We start from the raw sequence: 24,130 nt of genomic DNA, 5'->3' as shown, positions 1-24,130 counted from the left end.
TTCTAATAACTGTGTTGAAACAAGTTAACAGATAACAATAAAATATATATCGTCAAAAGCCAAAAAACACTAAGCATCATATGGCCTTCACAAATAAAAAAATAAAACAATTATAATATAAAATTTCGAACAAAACAAGGAAAAAGATTTTCATCAATAATATTGCAAAATTTATCACTGTAAAAAATAACTAATTTATGTACAATAACCCAATAAAATTCCAAAGCTGCGTGAAATGTTTTTCCATTAAGTTAGTTTGACATTATAATCACAAACAAATCTTAAAAAGTTTTCATCCAAAGTTTCTTAAATTTACCACGAAAAAAAAAAAAATAAAAAAAAAATAAAAAGTAATGTAGACACTCCTATGTAAAAAGTTTGGTCTTTGGTTGTTTGGACATTAATTTAGCTTTCTACCCCCCCCCCCCACAAAGTATTGATAATAATATTAATAATAATAAAAGCTTTAAAAATATAATGTGCTGACTCCTACTTAAAATACTGTTTGGTCTTGGTTGATTGGAATCTGGGCTTGAAATAGGATCAACAACTACTGTAAGTGTAAGCAGAGACAACTACTACGACACATACAACTACGTACAATCACCCACCACAGACCAGAGGGTTACCGCCGTACAATGGTCAGGTACCACCGGTCAGGGGTGTACGGTGATCATGCGGTAAGGGTTGTGTACTCGTTAAATCAAAACATGCAAACATGCAACATAAAAGTATCAGGAAATGCGTGTTTCTCAATATAATACTTTATAACATACCTTGATAGGTCCGGTCAGCCTCTGATAAACAGCCACAGTTACATGAATCCTATGGACGGTCTTGAAGGAGCCATTTAGCCTGAGTTTTTAGATGAACAAAAGTCGAGCATGAGATACGTCAAAATTTCCATGTTTACTACTTGCCTAAAACTGAGCTACAGAGGGCGCACTCTAGGCGGCGATGTCACATCTTCGGTTTGGGATTTGACTATAGGCTCCGTCATCTCGTTTAGCCCTAGGACGAAAAGGGCCTAAGTCCCCCCCCCCCCCCCCCCCAACAAAGTTCAGACTTTCATGAATATTTATAGGCAGTTTTAGAAACGAAGACAATGATTGAATTCCTTTGGTTTACTAAATAATTGCGTGGACTTATGAACTATTAATTTCTTTGAAGTTTGATTTACTAAAGCATTAGTTTTTTTTCCATTTTCATAAAAGCTGTTCCAAGCAATAAAAACGACAATCTGCTTAGCAAATTATAATTTTTTTATTTAGTGTGCAAAAGGAGAGTGACAACAGTATTAATTCGGGTCGGTTACCTGGGCCCAATGGCATGGAACTGCTTTCTTTAGGCAGAACATAATTACTTAAAAATGTCTAATCTGCCAACAAAAATAAAAGCAATTATTGTACACTGACATTCTATTGTTTTGCTTGTAACTTTCTTCTGGTGTATGCACATGAAGTTGGGCCCCGTTTGTGCTCAGTAAGATTTTTGGGCTTACAGACTTCATGCAAATTGGTCCCAGATTCATAAGCTTTACCAGGCAACCTAACCATGTCATTATCTACAATGAGTGACTAAGCTCGCACATTTTCCTGCTTAACAGAATTTGCGCAATCATGCTTAAAGGAACGAATTTGGTAAGAAACAAAAATCGTGAAGATCACAGATTTTACATAAAACTTACACGGTCTAATGATGATGACAGTTGAAAACATCCCTTGAAATGTTTCTGTCGTAAATATCATAATTATTGACAAGAAACAAAAATAATCTAACTTAGCGTTTGGAGTTTATCGCTTATGAAATTTTATTTTGGCATCGATGCAATGTAAAAATTTGTAATCGGTTATTCCCTATTCTCTCGTGACCAAGATGGCCGATCGATCTCAAACTTCTACAGGTTTGTCAGTTTATATATTTATGGTGGGATACATAAAGCACTTACACTCATGCCAGCAACAAAAACCAATTCTGCAATGTTCCTTTAAAGGGACACGCCGCTGCCTATCGGTCGAGATGGTCTGTGAGAAGCAATTCACGCAAACATACCTCAAAATTGCATGGTTTTCCCTATACGCCGTAAACTTACACGACACGCCATTTTGTGTTAATAATTAATTTTTGTTGACTCCATAAAACGGCCGACCGTGTTAGTTTGGTAAGTAAAAGGTAAAACCACGCAATTTCGAAGCCTAGGGGTTGATTTATGTGAATCATTTAATTCTACTTTTAAAACATCTTTCTAACCATTATTAGGCATTGTATGACAAACTGTTTCTAGCGCTTTTCATGGACTAACTTAGTCTTGAAGTCAAGACGGTAATTTCTCAAGCGCTGTGTAGCTACGGGGACGGTACGCTCATCCTCGATCTCAGTATATGTGTGTGAGTGATGCCACGCTCTACCTACGACCGTTGCATGTGTATAATCGCACTGTGATTGTTGCATGAATGACAGAATGATTTACAAAATATGCAGCGCCTAACGACTTGTCATCAAGTCTAAGACCAACTCGACCGATCCCCAGGCAACCTGTCCCTTTAAGCAACTCTATGAAATTGAGCCCGGTTCCTCAAGAGGTCACGACCAAGAACACCGGTAGAGGCAGCAGGTGTTTTACTCAATAATTTTTGATATCTTAGAGAATGATGCTCAAAATGACATCTGGGCGGAAAAACTAAATCCAACGTGAAGTGAGTGTATAGATCCCCTGCTGATACCTACAAGGTTTATTTCAGAATGCGTGGCCCACCCGGCCGAATTAAGATGTGTCTTTTGCACCATGTGATCGTGCCAAACCCAGGACTTAATATCATAGAGCTACTTAAGCAAAAACCAGGACTTAATATCATAGAGCTACTTAAGCAAAAAAATATTGCTTAACAACTTTCTGCTAAGCAAAAGGGAGCAAGGATCACTTATACATTTGACATGCTACATGTATTTTGGATGATCACCCTATTCTGGTAATCGTAAATAGTTTGTGCTAAGCTACTTTTATGCTCAAGCGGCTCTATGAAAGTTGGCCCAGGCTTTAAAGACACTGGGCACATTTGGTAATAATTTTCAAAGACCAGTTTGCCCACTTGTGTATATCAACATATTACGACAAACCTGAGAAAAATTGGACCTTTCGAAATTGTGAGAGAATAATGGAAGAAAAAACACCCTTGTCGTGCAAGTTGCGTGCTTTCATTAGACTTGAATTCAAGACCTCAGCTGAGGTCTCTTATTCAATTGAAATTTTGAGTCAGAAGTTACCCCTTTCTCAAAAACTACGTTACTTCAGAGGGAGCCAGTTCTCACAGTGGTTTATAATCAACAGCTCCCCATTACTCGTTACCAAGTAAGTTTTAATGCCAACAATTGTTTTTGAGTAATTACCAATAGTGTCCAGTGCCTTTAAGCAACTAATTAGCATAGCAAAACAAAGCTCTACTCATTGGGCAATCTTCACGAGACGGTTTTATTGTTTATCTGACAGAGTACTCCTATAACAAACTTGAATCGCGAGACAATCCTTAATTTGCTAACAATTTTATTTAAAAAATCATGTTTTTCTGTTAACACAAATATAAATAAAATATAAAATCTATCTACTAAAATCGATCTACTTTTGTTGCTTATCATCTGACAGTACCCCTATGATAAATTTTGAAGATGGAGGCACTTTTTAATTGAATAGATGCTAACCGTTTATTAAAAAAGCATGTTTTCTCTGTAAACACAATGATAAATAAAATATACAATCAACCTACATTTATTTGAATTTTTAATCAATTAAATGTTGAGCATTTTTGTGCATACCCCCCCCCCCCCGGACCAATTTATACATACTTTTTTAGTCTCATATATTCAGAGGTGTGATTGTGCAGTTTAGTGAATTTCCACACATTTTTATTATAGATCTTTCCATTGTTGATTAGCAAAGTGCACCTACCGGTTGGCATGGACAGCTAAACAATAAGCAAAACAATCAATTTTGTTTAAACATTTAAATTAAAAACTGTGGGGAAAATTTAGCATTTTCTGTAAGGATTCTTGGATTGAAATATCTCTTTATGATTTGTTTCCAACAAATTCCACATATTTTTGAATATTTACTATAACATTTCAACAAATGATGACTACATCTGTTTTTAATTTGAATTTATGGCTTTCCAAAGTTGTTCAACTCGTTTGGCAAGAACTGTCTATACTTTATAGGTCAATATGCCACTCCATTCAGAGGGAGTCTCTATGACTATGGTAATGATCCAACTCGAATGCCAGTTCATCGATGTACTGTCCACTAGCATCCTAGAAAACAAAACGAGAGAAGACAGCACTGAGTTTATACACCAAGGAAATGTTAAGGGCAATTATATGTAAGCATTTTGACAAATTAAGCGAATAATGTAACAAAATACACTGATATTAACAAAACAGGGAGGCCGTCACCAAGGGCTAGGACTTGACAGTGTTCCTTACTCTATGCTTGCACCCGGAACAAAATATAGTTTATAGGGACAAACTGCATTATTTTGTATACTATTATTAACACCAGTGGCTATGAACCAATGGGAGTAAGTGGTTTGGACAAAAGATGGTCAGTATTAAACATGCTAAAAACTTATTTATACAAACCTGTAACCACCCCCCCTCCCCCCCAAAAAAAAAATAAAAATAAGGGGAGTGGGGGGGGGGGGGTATAAAACCTGCCAAGTTATTACAAACTCTTAAAAAAAACTAAAATCTGCAAAACAAAAAGTATAAGTTATTGATAAACCTGTAAAAAAAAGAAACTGGAAACAAAATTTATCAGTTGTTTACAAATCTGTAATAAAAAAATAAAATAAAACGTATAAGTTATTTACAAACCTGTAAAGAGAAAGAAACTGGAAACAAAGTTTATCAGTTAATTACAAATCTGGAATAAAACATATAATAAAAAGTAAAGTTATTTACAAACCTGTAAAGAAAAAGAAACTGGAAACAAAACTGATCAGTTATTTACAAATCTGTAATAAAATTAATAAAATAAAAAGTATAAGTTATTTACAAACCTGTAAAGAAAAAGAAACTGTAAACAAAATTTATCAGTTATTTACAAGTCTGTAATAAAAAATAAAATAAAAAGTATAAGTTATTTACAAACCTGTAAAGGAAAAGAAACTGGAAACAAAAGTTATCAGTTATTTACAAATATGTAACAATAAAATAAAATAAAATAAAAAGTATAAGTTATTTACAAATCTGTAAAGAAAAAGAAACTGGAAACAAAACTTATCAGTTGTTTACAATTAATCTTAAAAAAAAACAATTAACAAACCTGTAAAGAAAAACAAACTGGAAACGAAATTTATAGGTTATTTACATATCTGTAATAAAACATAAAATAAAAAGTGTAAGTTATTTACAAACCTGTAAAGAAAAAGACACTGGAAACAAAATTTATCAGTTATTTACAAATCTGGAATAAAACATAAAATAAAAAGTAAAGTTATTTACGCACCTGTAAAGAAAAAGAAACTGGAAACAAAATTGATCAGTTATTTACAAATCTTGATGAAAACATAAAATAAAAAGCAAAGTTATTTACAAACCTGTCAAGAAAAAGAAACTAGAAACAAAAATTATCAGTTATTTACAAATCTTGAATAAAAAATTTACAAACCTGTAAAGAAAAAGAAACTGGAAACAGAATTTATCAGTTATTTACAAATCTGGGATAAAACATAAAATAAAAAGTAAAGTTATTTACGCACCTGTAAAGAAGAAGAAACTGGAAACAAAATTTATCAGTTATTTACAAATCTGTGATAAACAAATAAAACAAAAAGTAAAAGTTATTTACAAACATGTAAAGCTAAAGAAACTAGAAACAAAATTGATCAGTTATTTACAAATCTGTAATAAAACACAAAATAAAAAGTGTAAGTTATTTACAAACCTGTAAAGAAAAAGAAACTGGAAACAAAAGTTATCAGTTATTTACAAACCTGTAAAAAAAATAAACTGGAAACAAAATTTATCAGTTATTTACAAATCTGTAATAAAACAGAAAATAAAAAGTGTAAGTTATTTACAAACCTGTAAAGAAAAAGAAACTGGAAACAAAAGTTATCAGTTATTTACAAATTTGTAATAAAAAAAAAAAAAAAAAAAGTGTAAGTTATTTACAAACCTGTAAAGGAAAAAGAAACCGGAAACAAAATTTATCAGTTATTTACAAGTCTGTAATAAAAACATAAAATAAAAAGTAAAGTTATTTACAAATCTGTAACAAAAACATAAAATAAAAAGTATCTGTTATTTACAAACCTGCAAAGAAGAAGAAACTGGAAACAAAATTTATCAGTTATTTACAAATCTGGAATAAAACATAAAATAAAAAGTAAAGTTATTTACAAACCTGTAAAGAAAAAGAAATTGGAAACAAAATTTATCAGTTATTTACAAATCTTGAATAAAAAATTAACAAACCTGTAAAGAAAAAGAAACTGGAAACAAAATTGTTCAGTTATTTACAAACCTGTAATGAAAACATAAAATAAAAAGTATACATTATTTACAAACCTGTAAAGAAGAAGAAACTGGAAACAAAATTTATCAGTTATTTACAAATCTGGAATAAAAACATAAATTAAAGAGTATAAGTTATTTACAAACCTGTAAAGAAAAAGAGACTGGAAACAAAATTTATCAGTTATTTACAAATCTGGAATAAAAAATACAATACAATTTATCAGTTATTTTACCAACCTAGAATGGGATATAAAACCTGCAAACCAAAATTTATCAGTTATTTACAAACTTTGAATAAAAAAAGCCCAGAGTCAGAGTGGGATATAAAACCTGCACAAAGAAGTATACGGTGTTTACCGTTAAGAAAACGAACCTGCAAACAAAATATCAGTTATTCACAAATCTGGAGGTATACGGTATTTACAAACCTGTTATTACCGAACAAGCAGGCATTACGCTAAATAATCTCGGCTAAACAGGATTGTATGCACATTATGCAGTTTTGGGTGTTTTAAAATGGCGTCCGTGGTGACTTCAATGAACGCGCTCACCCGTATCAAAGCATTGCTGTACGGTGCCCATGTGTTCGTCGTGTCTCGAGGCCCATAGTGCAAACTATGCAAACATAAAAGTATCAGGAAATGTGTGTTTCTCAATAGATCACCCTAAAACATACCTTGGTATCTGCGGTCAGCCTCTGTCGAACAGCCACATTTACATGAATCCTATGGATGGTCTTTAAGGAGACATTTTGCCTGAAGTTTTTGGATGAAAAATCACAGGATCCGTACGTAAAATACAATGGACGATTTTTTTGGAGCTGTCGTGGAGTGCGCCCTCTCTAGTTATTTTTTAGACAGTATTGATCAACAGTCAACATGGCGTTACGCACGTGGATAAAAACTGGTTGCAACTTGAACACTTCAAACACTGTTTTTTACATGACCAAAAGATTCCTCGTCAAATAAAAGCTGTTGATCGAACCCGGAGTATCACCCTATACACTCAAGGTTAGTTACAGTTACTATTAATCGATTGTAAGTTACTTTTCCTGCTATGTTATGTTAGGAAACAATTTCCCGAATCTAGCACTCACTAAGCTGTCAGTGTCACTGTCATGACTGTCACAGTGTCAGTGTGTCTATGATCACTAATGCCTGTAAAACAGGTCATCAACGCCTGAGTGTTTACTCGCGAGGGCTTAAGAAGTAGTGTAAGTTGCTATCAACACGGACCAGTATCAACCCAAACCACAGGGAAACCAAACTCTCACTAGGAAATCTTCATCAATTTCGTTCACCCACCCGTACCCTTCAAAGTTCAACCAATAGTTTATAAGGACTGCTAGTGCTACAAATGTTCCTTTGTTTCAAGAACACTCGTTGAATGGAACCGCCTATCAGTATGTATAAGAGAAGCTCCTTCAATAGACTCGTTTAAGACTAGGCCAGATACAATCCAAATGACTTATATCCCGTGAGGAGTTTGTTGCAGTATTTGACAGATGCATTAGTGTGAGCTACTTGACCTATCAACTCTTTTCTAACATGTACTTTATCTAGGGGAACTTTATGCTCCTAGGTCATAGCACTATTCTGAATTTCCAGTCCGCTGTCACACTAACTGTGTTGTCTTCATGAACCTCAACCTTACAGACTCATTCAAGACAAAATGACCACTTTCATGAGCGGAGCTCACCACTATTTTTTGTCCACTTGCCATACCACACCTGCAACTTACCCTGTGAGGGGTTTGTGGCAGTATTTGACAGATACCGATACTTTATGTACACATTCATTCAAGATCACGTAGTTAGTAATCGTACTGGCCAGTTTTTACTTACACCATGTATAATATATAATTGCACCTGATTTGGCTTACGGTCTCATGGTTTCTTGTGTGCGCCTAGCCACAATGCGGTAATCTTCATGAAGCGGCACATCAAAGAAAGAAGCTAAGAAGGGGAAGATGAGATGTAATTCCTCCTATGTGAGACCAACCTCAAACTGTTACCCCTTTCACTTTTTCTGTATCAATCCCAGACGTGCATCTTCTTCAAATACTTTACCTACCCCCCGCCCCTGCCCCCCCCCACAAAAAAAAAAAAATCCCAAAACAAAAACCTGACACATTGCAAGAAAATACTAAAGGGACGGGGCAACCTTATTTACCCCTATTTTTATTGACCAATAAATAAATTGTGATGACCTAAAACATTTGATGTATATTTTCCTGATTGATTAAAATGTAATTCATGCATTTGTTTTGTTTAACTTTTATTTATAGAACACTCAAGATGATGACAAGCCTTTGAAGATGCGCCTTGAGTTACTTCAGTTGAGCTTGGCTATTTGTTTGCTCTTAGGATATTAAGGTACGTCTAATGTAATTTTTTCAACCCCAAATAGTATGTACCAACTTTTTTTTTTTTTTGGGGGGGGAGTGGAGTTGAGGTCGATTTGCCCAAAATGTAACACAAAATAATAAAAACAAAAGTTTTTTTGCTTTCTCTGTCCATTTTCCCCCTTCTTACTGTGGGCAAACTTTCCCCACTGTTTTGCCCAGATTTGGGAAGGCAGTTGCATGCCCCGGTCCCCGGTTCCTAATGCGGTACCAGATAAAAAGGTAATGTATTGCAGTTAAACATCGGCCCACTCCCACAATTTATTCAATTCTGAAACAAGTTTTCCAAGTGTGTTTTGTTGTGTGTCCTACAATAAATTGAAGTGAGTGGCAACAGTGTAACTTTTATGGAGTTTTGGCTGGTTAACTAGGCCCAATTTCAAGGAACTGATTTCTGTAAGCAGAATTAGTACTTATTCAATATTTTCTGCTTAGCAAATAAAAGCAGGATAAACATGTGCCATGGTATTTTGCTGGTAATTATATTCTATACACACTATTTGTGTGTCGCTTTTTTTTTTGTGCTTAGAAATTCTATGGAATTGGGCCCTGTTTATGCTCAGTAAGATTTGTTCATGCTTAGCAATTTGGTTGTATTAATGGTTGATTTAAACGCCCATGCGTGGGACTGACTGGGTCACCAACCAGAAACATGCACCCCCTTGTCTGCCATTCAGGACCCGCCCCCAACATGTTACCCCCCTTCTATTTCAAATCTGTATCAACCAGAAACATGCACCCCTTTTCTGCTATTTGGGACCCACCCCTAAAATGTTATCCCTTTTATTTCAAATCTGTATCAACCCAAAACATGCACCCCTTATCTGCTATTTAGGACCCACCCCCAAAATGTTACCCCCTTCTATGCTATGTCAGATTTTTTGCCCCAAACATTAAAAAATAGATTTTTTTTGAGTGAATGGTGTTTCAAAGAGTATCACCCGCCCTAAGGACAAAAATTAACTGTTACTTTTAAAGGTCAGGAACCATGACAAAATTTAATTTTGAGCACTTTATTTCACTGCTACTAACAATTGGCAGACTTTTTCGAGCAATGATCAAATGAAAACTTGTAACTTTCTTGACCCCATCAAAACTAAATTAAAATTTTTGTGTCAAATCGGCCACAAATCTGACATAGCATCTTTAAAATCTGTATCAACCCAAAACTGTTTGGGTTGATACAGATTTCAAGTAGAAGGGGTAAAATGTTGGGGTAGGGTCTTGAATGGCCCCCTTTGTCTGCCATTCAGGACCCGCCCCTAACAAGTTACCCCTTCTACTTCAAATCTGTATCAACCAGAAACATGCACCCCCTTGTCTGCCACACAGGACCCGCCCCCAACATATTACCCCTTCTATTTCAAATCTGTATCAACCCAAAACTTGCATCCCCTTGTCTGCCATTCAGGACCCGCCCCCAACATGTTACCCCTTCTACTTCAAATCTGTATCAACCAGAAACATGCACCCCCTTGTCTGCCACACAGGACCCGCCCCCAACATATTACCCCTTCTATTTCAAATCTGTATCAACCCAAAACTTGCATCCCCTTGTCTGCCATTCAGGACCCGCCCCCAACATGTTACCCCTTCTACTTCAAATCTGTATCAACCAGAAACATGCACCCCCTATCTCCCCATTCAGGACCCGCCCCCAACACGTTACCCCTTCTATTTCAAATCTGTATCAACCAGAAACATGCAACCCCTTGTCTGCCACACAGGACCCGCCCCCAACATGTTACCCCTTCTATTTCAAATCTGTATCAACCCAAAACTTGCATCCCCTTGTCTGCCATTCAGGACCCGCCCCCAACATGTTACCCCTTCTACTTCAATCTGTATCAACCAGAAACATGCACCCCCTTGTCTGCCACACAGGACCCGCCCCCAACATGTTACCCCTTCTATTTCAAATCTGTATCAACCCAAAACTTGCATCCCCTTGTCTGCCATTCAGGACCCGCCCCCAACATGTTACCCCTTCTACTTCACATCTGTATCAACCAGAAACATGCACCCCCTATCTCCCCATTCAGGACCCGCCCCCAACACGTTACCCCTTCTATTTCAAATCTGTATCAACCAGAAACATGCAACCCCCTTGTCTGCCATTCAGGACAAACCCCCAACATATTACCCCTTCTACTTCAAATAATGTATCAACCAGAAACATGCAACCCCCTTGTCTGCCATTCAGGACCCGCTCCCAACAAGTTACCTCTTCTATTTCAAATATGTATCAACCAGAAACATGCGCCCCCTTGTCTGCCATTCAGGACCTGCCCCCAACATGTTACCCCTTCTACTTCAAATCTGTATTAACCAGAAACTTGCACCCCCTTGTCTGCCATTCAGGACCCGCCCCCAACATGTTACCCCTTCTACTTCAAATCTGTATCAACCAGAAACATGCACCCTCTATCTCCCCATTCAGGACCCGCCCCCAACACGTTACCCCTTCTATTTCAAATCTGTATCAACCAGAAACATGCAACCCCCTTGTCTGCCATTCAGGACCCGCCCTGAACATGTTACCCCTTCTACTTCAAATATGTATCAACCAGAAACATGCGCCCCCTTGTCTGCCATTCAGGACCCGCCCCCAACATGTTACCCCTTCTACTTCAAATCTGTATTAACCAGAAACTTGCACCCCCTTGTCTGCCATTCAGGACCCGCCCCCAACATGTTACCCCTTCTATTCAAATCTGTATCAACCAAAAACATGCACCCCCTTGTCTGTTATTAAGGACCCACCCCCTACATTTTTCCCCTTCTATTTCAAATCTGTATCAACCAGAAACATGCACCCCTTCTCTGCCATTCAGGACCCGCCCCCAACATGTTACTCCTTCTACTTCAAATCTGTATCAACCAGAAACATGCACCCCTTGTCTGTTATTATGGACCCACCCCCAACATGTTACCCCTTCTACTTCAAATCTGTATCAACCAGAAACATGCACCCCTTGTCTGTTATTAAGGACCCACCCCCAACATGTTACCCCTTCTACTTCAAATCTGTATCAACCAGAAACATGCACCCCTTGTCTGTTATTAAGGACCCAACCCCAATATGTTACAAAGGATTATATGCCATCATTTCCTTGTAAGACATACTTTGTCTGACTTTCTAAAAGGTCAGACCAAGCAACAAAACAATGCATCTTATAATGGTGCAAAAGGCCATGGGGGAGCTACATTTATAAGTTTTAAATTCAAAACCTTTTTAGAAAATGAAAGTGTACGGTGGTGGGCATTAAACTCCGCATCCCTTTCCAGCGTATGGTTTATACGACTCATTACCATCACAGACATCATATCTATCAGGGACAATAAGACCTTTAAAGAAGCCATTACAACCCACTCTTAAACAACTTTAAACTACGTTACAACAAAGTGACAAAGCGCACTTTAAAACCCTGCAGGACGAATCGCTGTATACCACTGGATCATGTACGCTTATGAAAATGTTGATTATAGTGAACTAGGCATTTTAGTTTTAGTTTAATACATACATGCCAAAACTGACCTCATTGTCAGACCAAAAGCAAAGTTTCTATTTAACTTTTCAAGACATTTCAGCTAGATATGAGGGTACAATGATCTGCCTATAGCTCATTGACTGGGGTATACATGACTAGAGAGGGTGGGGGGGGGGACTTTAAATATGTTTCTACTTGCCTTTTGTTCTTCAACCTGTCCCCAATTTTGATACTGTACCTCTTGTACAAATCTGTATCACTGCCAAAAGTGGAAAACACTTTCTCTGTTTTTCTAGACCCGTCACCAATATTATTACCGCTTGTACTTCTGCAATAATGCTGTTTAAACCACCAATTATGGTATCCCTTGGCTGATAGAAGTAGATGAGACCACACTAGAGAGTGGCTGCTTCACAGTACTTATTGATATACAGGGTTTGGTTATAGATGACGCATGTAGAGATGCACGTCAATTGTCTTTTAGTCTAGAACGGTCCCCAATATGATCACCCCTTGGGGTGTAACACACCCTTTGGGATCACCCTTTGGGATTGCATACAATTTGCAACTGCTTTCCTCTTGACATGTCATTCATGCATTAAATTGGTTCTTTGATTTTTTGTTTATAGAACACTCAAGATGACGACAAGCCTTGGTATGAAAGATGCGCCAGCTTGACTGAAGAGAGCCTATGAGATGCTGCATCTTCTCACCGCCTCAAGTTAATTTTGTTCAACTTTGTGATTCATTCAATACTAAGATATTAAGGTACGTCTCATGTAGTGAGTTTTAACTATTGTAAAAAGATCTGTTTAATACATGGACTCTGATAAAACGACACAGACATCAGTCTTTACTGTTTGCAACTTGATAAACAAAGTTGATATTTATTTCAAAAGCGATCAATTTAATTCAAAGCAAAGTGTTCTGCGTAAACAGATCTTTACCATGTATATTCCTATGGCTGTTTTTGTTGTAAGGTAAAAACTTTGCTGAATATTGTCATGTACATTTTGCAATTCCTTTGAATCATCAGGCCTGATACTTTGTTGAGACAAATAACGCAGCAATTGTCGCCATGCACTCGGTCTTGGTCATTGTCTCGGTGCCCATTGACATGTTCTGGTATAAGCAATTTTCCCTCACTAATAGAGGTTTACTGAGCAAAAGCTGCCCTGCCCTAACAAGAATGAAGCATCAGGCTTGAATCATGGGTACTGAAATGCAGAAATCAAAGGGCTACTAGCTACGGCTTAACACTTTTTACTGAATACAAAGTGAAAAATCATGCAATCTCATTGTACGTATACTAATAGTGTAAACATAACTTTTACACAGGTCACAGACAGTTAAAACATGGTTTAAATGCCTAGTTTGGTTTTATATGTGGGTAATTGGATGTATTTGTATCACACGTGATGATATTTATCTGCAAACATTGTTTAAACCGAGCAGGGCCTCTAGTTTTAAACAGAATGCAAATGTATGGAGACTTAGAGTGAACATCTGCATTTCCATAAAGTTTTGTGATTAGTACTGAAAGCTCTGTATTGTGTCTTTCCACCATTTTATCTTGAAGAGTAGATTCCACAAAACCATAAGAACCCTTAAATACAGAGTTATCTAATTATTTTATATTTTTTGGATGTATTTAACTTGGAAACTTGGCATGCAGATGGTCTTCTTAAGCTTCCATACATTTTTTAGCAATAGTTCTTGAAGTCTAGCGCCCCGTGTCTTAGTGCTTACACAACACAACTCTTAATGTAGGTACCAGACTAATTTTATCATACTCGTGGTTGATATACTTAATATAACACTTGAATTCAAGGTTATTTTGTGTGGAAAAGGCCCTTTTTAAACAAGACAGCTTCCCAATTCATAGTTATACGTAGCATACTATCTGTTACACTAAAAAAAATGAAGTTTGAAGGTTAGAATACACGAACGTGTGCTCTGTGCAATTAAGTTATTGTAAATAAGAGTATAGCACCAACACATTAAGTGCTGCTAAGAGTTTATGTAAGCAATTATTTATTAAAATAGACACTTTTCTGTGAGTGTTTTTGTCACCAGAATGCGTATTTCATGTAGAATGTTAATAGGACACTCTTGAGTAACTCAGGAATGTATCCCGCACTGTTTTAAGGGTGTTTGGAAGGTTTTGACGCTCAATTTGTTTCAATTTCACAGATTTTTAGAGTTTTTTAGGCCCAAAAAAAAAAGTTCAAATAAAAATTAACGAGCATGCGTTTCAGGCGATTTTAAGAAAATGAAATACCAAAAAAAAAAAATTAGTGGTGAATTTTGTAAATTTTTACAATTTTGGATTTTTTTTAATGGAAAATGACAAAAATTAACGAGCGTGCGTTTCAGACGATTTTAAAAAATCAAAAGTCCACTAATTTTCAATTTTTTTTTTTTTTTTTAATTAAAAATAAATAAAATTTAATTAAAAAAAAAATTTCTCGTCTCCACTTTCCTGGGGGGTCCACCACCACCACCCCTCTCTCTCTCTCTCTCTCTCTCTCTCCGGGTCCACGCCTCCCTCTTGTGTATCGCCGCCATGTTGCCTCCTCGTCGTGGTGCAGGGTCCGTGGGTGTTCCTCTGGTGAGCGTGTCTTCTTCTTGTCCAGCTGATGATGTCCTGAGCGGGGCTCGAACCCGCAATGTTGTCCTCCAGAGTCCGTGTCCTTATCCGCTAGGCTGTGGCGTCTCCGAGTTGGTGCTGAAAATTTTTTGACCTGATGAAGATTAGAACGAAAATGTGACGTATGTGCAGGCGCATAGTTATTACCGCCTGATAATATACAGGTGGAAGAGTGCGCCCTCTTGTGGCTTGAAACAAGACTAATTTAATTAATTAGCGCCCTCTGTTGACATCATTTATTTATTCTTAATTATTTCGGCTAGCGGAATACCCCATCGCCATTTACCGTTAATTATATTTTATCAATGAACAAACACCAGTAAGACAGAATAAAAAACAGTCGAACAGAGGGACCATTTACATTATAATTGTTGACCATTTTATTTACATAACTATTATAAATAACATGAATCTTTTTAAATAACTTAAATTATCACTATTAAAGAAAATAGTTGCTACTGTAGTGATAAGCTTTTACCAGAAAATCATCAGTTGTTTGTATATTACATTACTTGTACCTTTTGGATAGTAGGCAACTTCCACGGTATTTGAATTAATGTAAATAAATGTAAAAATCTTATGTTTTACTTAAACATGATAGTTTTCACTGGTCACTTTTCTTCACTCAAGTTCAAGCATCTGAAAGCACACAACTTGTGCGACAAGGGTGTTTTTAACTCCATTATTTTCTCGCAACTTGGACGACCAATCAATCTCAAATTTTCACTGGTTTGTTATTTCATGCATAGAAAATTACGTTTAGATACACCAGAACAATAAACTGTCTGCTCTTAAAAACATTCCCTGATTAACGGAAGTTTGAGGTGAACGTTCGGCGCTTGCCCCAAAGCAAGAAGGGTGCTCACCAGCACAGAATCCACTGGTAAGCATGAGCCATTATCAGATTGGGTCCAGATGTTGCTGTCCATGTAGGAATCAGATATTGCTGTCTACTTTGCTGTCCATGTTTGAATTAGATTTGCTGCCCACGTACGAATAACAAATTAGAATTGCTGTTGCTGTCCATGGTTTTTATTAGTAATCAAGTTTTTACTGTCCGTGTAAGAATGAGTGTTCATGTATGAATCCAATATTGCTGTCCATATAGGAATCAAACAATGCTGTCCATGTAGGAATCAGGCGTTGCTATCCATGTAGGAATCATATCAGGTGTCCCTTTAATATTCTTCCGATCCGGGTTGTTTTGTCTCTTGTTGGTTGTCAATTCCATGCTGCAATTTGGACTCCAAAGATTCATATGAGATCTGCAAAAAAAAAGAAACTATTGTCAAAACAAAGTTCAATCCCAATAAAAAGTTTGAGTCATGAGCAAAATAAAAAATTGTGTTTCTCAAAAGTATTGTATTTCAACCGAATTGAGATTGATTTTATGATCCTCGTCCAATGTGTATAAATCCAATAAAACAATTGAGGCACGACCAACAACGATTCTAATATGACTTCAAAGTTCAAAATGACCTGAAAAAATCTGCTTCTCAAGACTTTGTCAAAACATTCAAAACTTGTATGAAAATTTAAAAATAATTCTCACAAGTTTATGAGTCTTTTAATGTTTGGGCCACAACCAACAGTTTGTGTTACTGAAAAAAAATTGACATCAAATTCTTAGAGAACTTTAAGAAAAAATCATCTCAAAAATTAAAAAGTTTGATTTTTGAGGCAGGACCAACAATTATTTTAAACTTGGCATGGAATGACCCCCCCCCCCTCCCCAAGAAAAAGGGGGAGGAAAAAAATAATAACAAAATAATTATTTAAATAAAATAAAAAATACATTAAAATGGTGTTTCGCAAAAGAGTGTCAACAAATTTACACTTAGTCCTCACAAAAAAAGTTTTTTCTAAACTGAAAAACAATTCTAATAACTGTGTTGAAACAAGTATTAACAGATAACAATAAAATATATATCGTCAAAAGCCAAAAAACACTAAGCATCATATGGCCTTCACAAATAAAAAAATAAAACAATTATAATATAAAATTTCGAACAAAACAAGGAAAAAGATTTTCATCAATAATATTGCAAAATTTATCACTGTAAAAAATAACTAATTTATGTACAATAACCCAATAAAATTCCAAAGCTGCGTGAAATGTTTTTCCATTAAGTTAGTTTGACATTATAATCACAAACAAATCTTAAAAAGTTTTCATCCAAAGTTTCTTAAATTTACCACGAAAAAAAAAATAAAAAAAAAAAATAAAAAGTAATGTAGACACTCCTATGTAAAAAGTTTGGTCTTTGGTTGTTTGGACATTAATTTAGCTTTCTACCCCCCCCCCCACAAAGTATTGATAATAATATTAATAATAAAAAAAGCTTTAAAAATATAATGTGCTGACTCCTACTTAAAATACTGTTTGGTCTTGGTTGATTGGAATCTGGGCTTGAAATAGGATCAACAACTACTGTAAGTGTAAGCAGAGACAACTACTACGACACATACAACTACGTACAATCACCCACCACAGACCAGAGGGTTACCGCCGTACAATGGTCAGGTACCACCGGTCAGGGGTGTACGGTGATCATGCGGTAAGGGTTGTGTACTCGTTAAATCAAAACATGCAAACATGCAACATAAAAGTATCAGGAAATGCGTGTTTCTCAATATAATACTTTATAACATACCTTGATAGGTCCGGTCAGCCTCTGATAAACAGCCACAGTTACATGAATCCTATGGACGGTCTTGAAGGAGCCATTTAGCCTGAGTTTTTAGATGAACAAAAATCGAGCATGAGATACGTCAAAACTTCCATGTTTACTACCTGCCTAAAACTGAGCTACAGAGGGCGCACTCTAGGCGGCGATGTCACATCTTCGGTTTGGGATTTGACTATAGGCTCCGTCATCTCGTTTAGCCCTAGGACGAAAAGGGCCTAAGTCCCCCAACAAATTTAAGACTTTCATTAATGTTTATAGGCAGTTTTAGAAATGAAGACAATGATTGAATTCCTTTGGTTTCCTAAATAATTGTGTGGACTTATGAACTATTAATTTCTTTGAAGTTTGATTTACTAAAGCATTGTTTTTTTTCATTATCATAAAAGCTGTTCTAAGCAATAAAAACGAAAATCTGCTTAGCAAATTATATTTAGTGTGCAAAAGGAGAGTGACAACAGTATTAACTCGGGTCGGTTAACTGGGCCCAATGGCATGGAACTGCTTTCTTTAGGCAGAACATAATTACTTAAAAATGTCTAATCTGCCAACAAAAATAAAAGCAGAAATTTGTATTATTGTACAATGACATTCTATTTTTGCTTGTAACTTTATTCTGGTGTATGCACATGAAGTTGGGTCTCGTTTGTGCTCAGTAAGATTTTTGGGCTTACAGACTTCATGCAAATTGGTCCCAGATTCATAAGCTTTACAAGGCAACCTAACCATGTCTTTATCTACAATGAGTGACTAGCTCGCACATTTTCCTGCTTAACAGAATTTGCGCAATCATGCTTAAAGGAACGTTACAGAATTTTGGTAAGAAACAAAAATCGTGAAGATCACAGATTTTACATAAAACTTACACGGTCTAATGATGATGATAGTTGAAAACATCCCTTGAAATGTTTCTGTCGTAAATATCATAATTATTGACAAGAAACGAAAATAATCTAACTTAGCGTTTGGAGTTTATCGCTTATGAAATTTTATTTTGGCATCGATGCAATGTAAAATTTGTAATCGGTTTTTCACTTTTCTCTCGTGACCCAGATGGCCGATCGATCTCAAACTTCTACAAGTTTGTCAGTTTATGTATTTATGGTGGGATACATAAAGCACTTACACTCATGCCAGCAACAAAAACCAATTCTGCAATGTTCCTTTAAAGGGACACGCCGCTGCCTATCGGTCGAGATGGTCTATGAGAAGCAATTCACGCAAACATACCTCAAAATTGCATGGTTTTCCCTATACGCCGTAAACTTACACGACACACCATTTTTTGTTAATAATTAATTTTTGTTGACTCCATGAAATGGCCGACCGTGTTAGTTTGGTAAGTAAAAGGTAAAAACCACGCAATTTCGAAGCCTAGGGGTTGATTTATGTGGATCATTTTACTTTACTTTTAAAACATCTTTCTAACCATTATTAGGCATTGTATGACAAACTGTTTCTAGCGCTTTTCATGGACTAACTTAGTCTTGAAGTCAAGACGGTAATTTGTCAAGCGCGGTGTAGCTACGGGGACGGTACGCTCATCCTCGATCTCAGTATATGTGTGTGAGTGATGCCACGCTCTACCTACGACCGTTGCATGTGTATAATCGCACTGTGATTGTTGCATGAATGACAGAATGTGTTACAAAATAGGCAGCGCCTAACGACTTGTCATCAAGTCTAAGACCGGTTCCTCAAGAGGCCACGACCAAGAACACCGGTAGAGGCAGCAGGTGTTATACTCAATAATCTTTGATATCTTAGAGAATGATGCTCAAAATGACATCTGGGCGGAAAAACTAAATCCAACGTGAAGTGAATGTATAGATCCCCTGCTGATACCTACAAGGTTTATTTCAGAATGCGATGGCCCACCCGGCCGAATTAAGATGTGTCTTTTGCACCATGTGATCGTGCCAAACCCAGGACTTAATATCATAGAGCTGCTTAAGCAAGAAATATTGCTTAACAACTTTCTGCTAAGCAAAAAGGAGCAAGGATGACTTATACATTCGACATGCTATTTTGGATGATAACCCTATTCTGGTTATCATAAATAGTTTGTGCTAAGCTACTTTTATGCTCAAGCGGCTCTATGAAAGTTGGCCCAGGCTTTAAAGACACTGGGCACATTTGGTAATAATTGCCAAAGACCAGTTTGCTCACTTGTGTATCTCAACATAATATTATGCACAAAATAACAAACCTGAAAAAATTAGGCTCTTTGAAATTGCGAAATAATGGAAGAAAAAATACCCTTGTCGCGCAAGTCGTGTGGTTTAATTAGACTTGAATTCGAGACGTCAGCTGAGGTCTCTTATTCAATTGAAAATTTGAGTAAGGAAGTTACCCCTTTCTCAAAAGCCACGTTACTTCAGAAGGAGCCAGTTCTCACAGTGGTTTATAATCAACAGCTCCCCATTACTCGTGTCCAAGTAAGTTTTAATGCCAACAATTGTTTTTGAGTAATTACCAATAGTGTCCAGTGCCTTTAAGCAACTAATTAGCATAACAAAACAAAGCTCTACTCATTGGGCAATCTTCACGAGACGGTTTTATTGTTTATCTGACAGAGTACTCCTATAACAAACTTGAATCTCGAGACACTCCTTAATTTGCTTACAATTTTATTTAAAAAATCTTGTTTTTCTGTTAACACAAAGATAAATATAAAATATATCTACTAAAATCGATCTACTTTTGTTGTTTATCATCTGACAGTACCCCTATGATAAATTTTGAAGATGGAGGCACTTTTTAATTGAATAGATGCTAACCGTTTATTTAAAAAGAATGTTCTCTCTGTAAACACAATAATAAATGAAATATACAATCAACCTACATTTATTTGAATCTTTAATCAATTAAATGTTGAGCATTGTTGTGCATACCCCCCCCCAGGGACCAATTTACACATACTTTTTTAGTCTCATATATTCAGAGGTGTGATTGTGCAGTTTAGTGAATTTCCACACATTTTTATTATAGATCTTTCCATTGTTGATTAGCAAAGTGCACCTACCGGTTGGCATGGACAGCTAAACAATAAGCAAAACAATCAATTTTGTTTAAACATTTAAATTAAAAACTGTGGGGAAAATTTAGCATTTTCTGTCAAGATTCATGGGTTGAAATATCTCTTTATGATTTGTTTCCAACAAATTCCACATATTTTTGAATATTTACTATAACATTTCAACAAATGACGACTAGATCTGTTTTTAATTTGCATTTATGGCTTTCCAAAGTTGTTCAACTCGTTTGGCAAGAAATGTCTATACTTTATAGGTCAATATGCCACTCTGTTCAGAGTGAGTCTCCATGACTACAGTGATGATCCAACTCGAATGCCAGTTCATCGATGTACTGTCCACTAGAATCCTAGAAACAAAACGAGAAAAGACAGCACTGAGTTTATACACCAAGGAAATGTTAAGGGCAATTATATGTAAGCATTTTGACAAATTAAGGGAATAGTGAGGTGTTACAAAATATTAACAAAACAGGGAGGCCGTCACCAATGGCTAGGACTTGACAGTGTTCCTTACTCTATGCACAGACTTGCACCCAGAACACAAATATAGGGACAAACTGCATCAGTTTGTATATTATTATTAAGACCAGTGGCTATGAACCAATGGGAGTAAGTGGTTTGGACAAACGATGGTCAGTATTAAACATGCTAAAAAGTTATTTATACAAACCTGTACCCCCCCCCCAAAAAAAAAGGGGGGATGGTACAAAACCTGCCAAGTTATTACAAACTCGTAAAAAATATAAATAAAACCTGCAAAACAAAAAGTATAAGTTATTTACAAACCTGTAAAAAAAAAAAGAAACTGGAAACAAACTTTATCAGTTATTTACAAGTCTGTAATAAAACATAAAATAAAAAGTATAAGTTATTTACAAACCTGTAGAGAAAAAGAAACTGGAAACAAAATTTATCAGTTAATTACAAATCTGTAATAAAACATAAAATAAGAAGTAAAGTTATTTACAAACCTGCTAAGAAAAAGAAACTGGAAACAAAATTTATCAGTTATTTACAAATCTGTAATAAAAAAGAAGAAAAAAAAGTATAAGTTATTTACAAACCTGTAAAGAATAAGAAACTAGAAACAAAATTTATCAGTTATTTACAAATCTGTAAATAAACATAAAATAAAAAGTAAAGTTATTTACAAACCTGTTAAAAAAAAAGAAACTGGAAACAAAATTTATCAGTTATTTACAAATCTGTAATAAAATAAATAAAAAGTATAAGTTATTTACAAACCTGTAAAGAAAAAGAAACTGGAAACAAAATTTATCAGTTATTTACAAAATCTGGAATAAAACATATAATAAAAAGTAAAGTTATTTACAAACCTGTAAAGAAAAAGAAACTGGAAACAAAATTTATCAGTTATTTACAAATCTGGAATAAAACATAAAATAAAAAGTATAAGTTATTTACAAACCTGTAAAAATAAAATAAAATAAAATAAAAAGTATAAGTTATTTACAAACCTGTAAAGAAAAAGAAACTGGAAACAAAATGTATCAGTTATTTACAAATCTGTAAAAATTAAATAAAAAGTATAAGTTATTTACAAACCTGTAAAGAAAAAGAAACTGGAAACAAAATTGATCAGTTATTTACAAAATCTGGAATAAAACATATAATAAAAAGTAAAGTTATTTACAAACCTGTAAAGAAAAAGAAACTGGAAACAAAATTTATCAGTTATTTACAAATCTTGAATAAAAAATTAACAAACCTGTAAAGAAAAAGAAACTGGAAACAAAATTTATCAGTTATTTACAAATCTGGAATAAAACATAAAATAAAAAGTATAAGTTATTTACAAACCTGTAAAAATAAAATAAAATAAAATAAAAAGTATAAGTTATTTACAAACCTGTAAAGAAAAAGAAACTGGAAACAAAATGTATCAGTTATTTACAAATCTGTAAAAATTAAATAAAATAAAATAAAAAGTATAAGTTATTTACAAACCTGCAAAGAAAAAGAAACTGGAAACAAAATATATCAGTTATTTACAAATCTGTAATAAAATAAATAAAAAGTATAAGTTATTTACAAATCTGTAATAAAATAGATAAAAAGTATAAGTTATTTACAAACCTGTAAAGAAAAAAAAAATGGAAACAAAATTGATCAGTTATTTACAAAATCTGGAATAAAACATAAAATAACAAGTAAAGTTATTTACAAACCTGTAAAGAAAAAGAAACTGGAAACAAAATTTATCAGTTATTTACAAATCTTGATGAAAAATAAAACAAAAAGTAAAAGTTATTTACAACCTTGTAAAGCTAAAGAAACTGGAAACAAAATTGATCAGTTATTTACAAATCTGGAATAAAACATAAAACAAAAAGTAAAGTTATTTACAAACCTGTCAAGAAAAAGAAGCTAGAAACAAAGTTTATCAATTATTTACAAACTTGAATAAAAAATTAACAAACCTGTAAAGCTAAAGAAACTGGAAACAAAATTGATCAGTTATTTACAAATCTGTAATAATAAAAAAAAAAAAAAAAGTATACATTATTTACAAACCTGTAAAAAAAAGAAACTGGAAACAAAATTTATCAGTTATTTACAAATCTGTAATAAAACATAAAATAAAAAGTGTAAGTTATTTACAAACCTGTAAAGAAAAAGAAACTGGAAACAAAAGTTATCAGTTATTTACAAATCCGTAATAAAAAAAATAAATAAGAAAAGTATACATTATTTACAAACCTGTAAAAAAAAGAAACTGGAAACAAAATTTATCAGTTATTTACAAATCTGTAATAAAAAAATAAAATAAAAAGTATAAGTTATTTACAAACCTGTAAAGACAAAAGAAACCGGAAACAAAATTTATCAGTTATTTACAAATCTGTAATAAAAACATAAAATAAAAAGTATAAGTTATTTACAAACCTGCAAAGAAGAAGAAACTGGAAACAAAATTGTTCAGTTATTTACAAACCTGTAATGAAAACATAAAATAAAAAGTATACATTATTTACAAACCTGTAAAGAAGAAGAAACTGGAAACAAAATGTATCAGTTATTTACAAATCTGGAATAAAAACATAAATTAAAAAGTATAAGTTATTTACAACCCTGTAAAGAAAAAGAAATTGGAAACAAAATTTATCAGTTATTTATAAATCTGAAACAAAAAATAAAATAAAAAGTATAAGTTATTTACAAACCTGTAAAGAAAAAGAGACTGGAAACAAAAGTTATCAGTTATTTACAAATCTGGAATAAAAAATAAAATAAAATTTATCAGTTATTTACCAACCTAGAATGGGATTTATAAACCTGCAAACCAAAATTGATCAGTTATTTACAAAGTTTGAATACAAAAGCCCAGAGT

The 24,130-nt window shown here is 34.6% G+C and overlaps 1 long non-coding RNA gene across 1 annotated transcript; it reads left to right on the top strand.

The window, feature by feature from the left end:
- The first annotated feature begins 7,388 nt into the window (after window positions 1-7,388).
- Window positions 7,389-14,913, top strand: LOC139953024 (uncharacterized). Its single transcript, XR_011787929.1, has 3 exons — window positions 7,389-7,520; window positions 8,797-8,884; window positions 13,034-14,913. It is a non-coding gene; the product is annotated as an uncharacterized lncRNA (long non-coding RNA).
- Window positions 14,914-24,130: the final 9,217 nt, after the last annotated feature.

The sequence above is a fragment of the Asterias amurensis genome, chromosome 21 (genome assembly GCF_032118995.1).
Source record: "Asterias amurensis chromosome 21, ASM3211899v1".
Taxonomy (NCBI): Eukaryota; Metazoa; Echinodermata; class Asteroidea; order Forcipulatida; family Asteriidae; genus Asterias; species Asterias amurensis.
Note: the sequence above shows the minus strand (reverse complement) of the source record. Positions and strands in the feature narration are given on the sequence as shown.